Here is a 6044-nt window from a genome sequence, read left to right on the forward strand (position 1 = left end):
TTTATGGCGGGCGGCCGGCGCCCCCCGCCAGCTGCACCGGGCGCGCCGCTCCCGCCCGCCCCATTCCAGCTGCGCGCCCGCCGCCCGCCCCGTCCAGCGCCGCCCGCCCCGGCACCGCCCCCAGCCCGCGCCGGCCAATCGCCCCGCGCCTCATTTGCATACAGCGGCAGTCTGGCTCTCGGATTGGCCGAGGCGGGCAATAGGCCCCGCCCCGTCCCGGCTGCGGGGCAGGGTGAGCGGCGGGGCGGGTGCGGGGGCAGCTCTGGCGCGCGGGGCTGCGGCGCTGCCGCCCGGGGTGTGGGACAGGGTATGGATGTGCACGGACAGGGACACACTGCTGCTGTCCCTGCAGGCACTGCAGCCTCCTTCAGTGCCTGGCCATCGGTACCCTGTGTTGAGCATCCGCGCCGCTCAGTACCGGCGCGGCGAGCCCGTTCGGGCTTTGCAGTTAGAGCCACAAGCCAGCCAGAGGTTTCTGAGGGAACCAAGTCCGTAGTCGGCTGCAGGAAGCGTTCCCCTGCACGATGGAGCAGCAGTTGCAGGGGATGTTTAATCACAGGCAAGTTACCGGACGCACTGTTGCGGCTCTCGGCGGTACCGAGAATCGCTTCCCTGCCGCTACTGTGCCGCTCCTCCCGGGATACGGCGGCTGCCGGCTGTGCGGGAAACACTGCCCTCCTGCCCGCTGATGGCTCTTTGGGATCCAGCCTAGCTCCCACTGAAGTTCATGGCGAAATCCCAGCGCAGGAGGGCAGGGTGCGATCCCTCCCTGAATGTCCCCAAATGTTTGTTCTCGCTATAGCAAGTCTTGAATGTGTTTGCACACACATTTCTCTCTAAGCAATTGCTTACAGGGAGAAGTTTGTAGAAGCTGGGGTTAGCCTTTACGTCCTGCCCTGGCTGCTAAGCCCAGGGGAGAGGTTTATCCCTGCCAGACTCTTACGGAGCTGGATGCATGATTCTACAGTCTGATTTTCTTGAGGTCATTCCCATGTCAACCTGCTCTCCGATTTATGATGCCAAAGGTCACTGTCAAGATCTTCCACTGACACATTTTAAAGATTAGGAAATAATATTGTGAGAATAGGACTGAATTTTAACCCTGGATGATTTACCAGCCATATTTATGGAGCCTGCTAAATGCATAACATGGCATCGAGGTGCGTACTGGAAGATAAATGCACACAAAGCAGCACAGCATGTAAAGAGAGGTTAGGAAGACAGAGGTATTATGGATTACTGTTCCAAAATATGCACAAACACGTTAATTCAGTAGAAACACAGAGAGTTGCAAAGGAATCAAAATGTTGACACACTTATGAGAAATAACCATGGTTTCTTAATGGTAGTAATCTGGGGCTTCTGTTTGCCTTACTGCTCTTTTGTCTGCCAAAAATGACAGCAAGCTAGACCACATCTTTTTCCAGCCCAGATTTTAATCCATCCCAGCAAAGGCTTGTCTCCATCAGGAGAAGCAGATACAGTGTAACAGCACTAGCACTTTCCACGGGGCAGTCTGTCTCTGTGACCGCATGCCACCGGGAAGCTGAAAACCCTGTGCAAGGTCTGCAGCAATGAAGAGAACTTATTTTGAATTTCCTCCCTCTCCCTCCAAACCTTTCACCATCAGTAGCCTGTAGAAAATAAGTTAGTGCTTACACTCACAAGTAATAATGAAACAAATGTATTTTTAGCTATTTCCCTTGGGCACTATGTCACAAGTTAGTTCCTCATGGATTAGACCATCCAGGGACCTGCAGTAGGAGTCTGTCATTAAGGCATCCTCTATGCAACTGCTGGGCTGACCCCTGAAGGGTCTCTTTGGAAGGGAGGGCTCTAGCCCTTGTCATTGAAATGTAGATCTTGTCAAGACCTCTTATCTGTAGTGCATCTTCTCTTGCCAGCTGGAGAATTCATTGCTGAGGAGGAGACCAAGAATGTCACCTGGGTTCAGGACACAGATGTTACTATTTTAGATAAAATAAAATAGAAAAGGAAAAAAAAAAAAAAAAAGAAAGAGAAAAGACAAACTAAACCTAGAGTGAACTTGATCCATGTCTTGGCAGAGAGATGGGATATGCAAAAGGAATTACTCAGCATCCTTCATTTTTCACTAGCTGGGAAAAGTTTGTTCTCAGGGAAAACCATGTCTCTGCCACAGGCAAACATAGTCCTCATGCTGGATGGGTCCACTGCTCTTGGAGAGTGGCAGAATTGTTGATTGTTGATCACGGGTTCAATCTTTGTGTCTCAACTGATCTTTTAGCCATGCTGGGTCCATGCCATCAAATGTCTTAAAGATTGGGACTTAGGCTTGAATTTGGCTTGGCTTCCATTCCAGAAGGTGGCCTAGGGAGCAGAGGGTAGGTTTGATGCACTTGTGGCAGCCAGGGCTCCTACTGCAGTCTGCTCTTCTAGTTGGCATTTGCCAAGCACTGTGGGCTTCGTGCCCAGGTGTATCACGTAGCTGTAGTCTAGCCAAGAGGTGACGAAGATATGACTAACTGAGCCTGGGGTGCTCCTGCCAAAAAGGCATGGCTTGCCTTGGCCAAGAAGAGGCAACGAAAACATTGGGAAGTTCATCAGGAGCGTTCCATGTCACTGGAAGTGTGTTCCGGAGACACGGGCTATGTAGAACAGCTGGCAGGGTATTTTAGCCTTAGGAGGCTACAGTATAGTTTTTTTATAGCTTGTATAGTTTTCAAAGAAGGGGTTTAATACTTCTGATTTTCTCAGTTTTGCTTCAGTTACTTCAGTTGTAGGTCCTAGCCCGAGTGCAGGTTGTGCCAGATGCAGCACATCAATTTTCCTTTGGAGAGCCTTCAGCTGGCTTTGGGCTAGCCTCTACCTGAGCTTGCTCTGGAAAGGAGCAGCTTCTTAGTAATACTATGTTCTGCATTCAGTAGCATTTTTGGGATGCTTAACTCCGTGGAGAGTGGCTGCAAGTAGTTTCTAGCCATGACAACTGCTTGTACCTTCTGAGACAACTCCCTCTTTCTGCCCCTTTTCTGGAGACCTTACTAAGCCTCTGAGAAATAGCAAAAGCCTCCAAGAGGAGGGGGAGAAGTTCAGCCTCTCTCAGACTACTTAACCTGATGGAAAATTTCTGTGTTGCAAGTGCCCATGGGTCTGATATCTGGGCTCTGAAGATGACTGTGAACTGGTGAGCAAGAGTAATGGACTATACAAGGTTGGTGCCAATTGCAGAGGCACAGGTGGTTGGCAGCATGGATTTCTGACAGGCCATCACAGGCAGGCAGCCGGTGTGCCCCATGGAGACACTGTTCTTTGCAGGGGCCTGGCTGCTCAGGTATCTCAGATGAAAGTAGGTGAGCTGACCAGGTACCTGGGTGAGGCCTGAGGGGACGATAGTCAGTAAGTTTGCAGCCCTTCCGTTGTGGACTAAGGAAGAATACCCAAGACATAAACTGTTGAAAAGCTGCATCTTTGCAGTGACGATAAAGCCCAGCTTCCGTGACCAGATAGCAGGGACCTGGGGGATTTGCGCAGACTGCTTTTCTGATCTTTGGTTTCATTGTACCATGCTGTGTGTAAGAGCTACTACATTATCTTGGGATTAAAGGAACAATGGACCATCCTGTGTCTTGGTCCTACACCTGGATCCTTTGGTGCAGAGTGCTCCCACTTGCCCACAGCTATGCAGCGCTCTGTTCAAATGCTGCTGGATCAAGCAGTACAGGCAAACCAGGTTTCCCCACTGCTGCCAGGCTGGGGGTGTTGGTGCTGCACTGTCACATCAGCAGATTTTCCATGCAGCCAGGGCGGTGCTGGGCTGTCTGAGGGCTGATGAACGCAGTTCTGGGGTGCGTGCGAGTGAACCCTCCCCTCCCCAGACAGCACGGGGCTATGCCATATTGTTTTTCTCTCTCCAGACAATGCAGTGCTGGACTGTAAGTAAAAATGCAAAGCACATTGCAATGTTTGCTCTTTATTAATGCACTAAGATGCAGTCGGGTGAAGCAGAAGGCTCCTGCCTGGCTTGGTTTCAAACTCCGTGACAGGGTTCCATAAATAACACCTTAGCAGGGGCCAATTCACCAGGTCGGACTGGGCAGGAGCCTGAGCTGCACAGCTGGCACTGGAAGGGGCAAGAAGGCATGGAAGGGGGTCCAGACCCTTTGCGACTGACCTGGACTGAGCTGTGCTGTGTACAATAGCCAAATCAGCACCCGAAATCCCCTTCCCAGAGCAGGGAGCAGATGGATGGAGTGGCAGTGATGAAGTCCTGTGAATTTCCAAATGTCTGGCAAATACCACCAGGGCTTTAGTGGCTGCTGGAGTAGGGTAAAAGGGAAGAAGAAAACACTAGTAACTAGTAACTTCTTCTGCCAACCTTCACTCATCGCTTAGGTCGCATTTGCAATCTGCGCACGGTGCATATTTCACTGTTTTATAGCTTCCAAATCCAAAGATTTCTACTTGCTGTCAGGTAACACCCAGCTGAAGAAGGTCCCCAGGCCTCCAGGTGTCGGAGTTGGGAGAGAAAGGCAGTTTCAGTCTAAAACACATTGAATCTTGATCAGGCAATATTTGGGCAGCTATGATGGTATTTGACCATCTTTTAGGGTGGCATTGGAGTCAGCCTCATATTTGGGTTCAGCTGGCCAGGCAAGAGTCCTGGTGGACATTCCCTTGGGCCTTTGAGAACTTCCCTCTTTCATTCACACTGCAGCAGATGAATTTGTGATTAGGAAAGTGAATGAATAGTTTTTGATCCTTTGACCTTTCCCTTGTCTCCAGTGATTTGTGTTTTCCCTACAGAGTGTAACATTTTGGGGTAGATGTTGCTTTGACCACTCTAACACCTGCCACAACCAATCCCTAAGCTGACCTGGCTGAAGATGCCAGAGCTATAAAACTGTTAGGTAAATGCAAGGACCTTCTGTCCTCTGTCAAAGTTCAGTGGGCAGAGACTTGAACAAGCAGAGTGACCCCTGCCAATTAGTGCCGTTAAAGTCCACTGCATTGACCTGGGGGCATAGACACAGACAGTGGCTGAGAAGGTTAGGGCAGCACCAAGAATTCATTCTGCCAGATGCTGTATGGCTGCAAAGCTGTGATTGCTCCTGTTGCAAAGAGCAGGCCAATAAAGTGGCTCCACAGAGCAGTTTAACTCCGCTGTGGTCCCTGTCTGCCAGGCTCACTGGGCTGCATGAACTGAGGCCACAGCACAGGGCTTGCAGCTCAACTTGAGCAAAGCATCAGCTGTGTCCAGGTCTGAGTTACTGGCGAGCAGGACTGCGGAGAGGGGAGAGGCCGTGTGTGATCCTATAGGTGCTGCCACACGAGTTCTAACACGAGTCCTTTGGAATTCTCCTGCCTGCTCCCTCAGGGCTGGTCTGGGTGAGCTGTTCCAGCGCAGGAGCAGCAGAGCTGTGACACAGGGACGTGTCCAGGAGGGAAAGAAACGCCGGCAGGGCACCACCTCCCGGAGTGCTCCAGATAAGGAGCTGGAAGAGGCTGTAGAGCCAACTGGGAAACACTCGCACAGGACGGGGGAGAGGCCGTGCCTCCTCTCACGGACCGTGCAGTGCCGGCGCTGTCCTCCACAGACTTCATTCCCAGCCTTCAGTCCCGGCCCTCAGTCCCGGCGCCGCCACCGACACCGCCCTGCGCCCACCCGACCCACAGTGCTTTGCGCGGGCACCCGCCCGCAGCCTTCCGCCTGGCTGCCCGGTCTGCGCCGGCGCGGGCGCGGCTCCGGTGCCGCACCGCGACGCGATTGGCCAGCGTGCCCTGCTGCTCTACCCTGCCACCTCTCATTGGCTCGCTGCGCTGTCACTGCAGGGCCCGCCCCCTCCTGTCCCAGACCGTGTCCCCATTGGGCGCCGCGGGGCGCTGCGCGGCGCACCGCGTGCGGATTGGCTGCGCGGGCTGTCGGTCGGCGCAGTAACCAGGCAGCGGGTCCCGGTGCTGCCGTTTCCACGTCAGTGCGAGTGAGCGGTGCCGGCGGCCCTGCTGTGCCCCGGGACCCCGCGCTCCGCCGCCACCGCCGCCACCGCTGCCGGGAGGGAGGGAGGGAA

Source organism: Empidonax traillii, unplaced genomic scaffold (genome assembly GCF_003031625.1).
Source record: "Empidonax traillii isolate 1590-97213 ecotype Southwest subspecies unplaced genomic scaffold, ASM303162v1 scaffold38:size1800464, whole genome shotgun sequence".
NCBI lineage: Eukaryota > Metazoa > Chordata > Aves > Passeriformes > Tyrannidae > Empidonax > Empidonax traillii.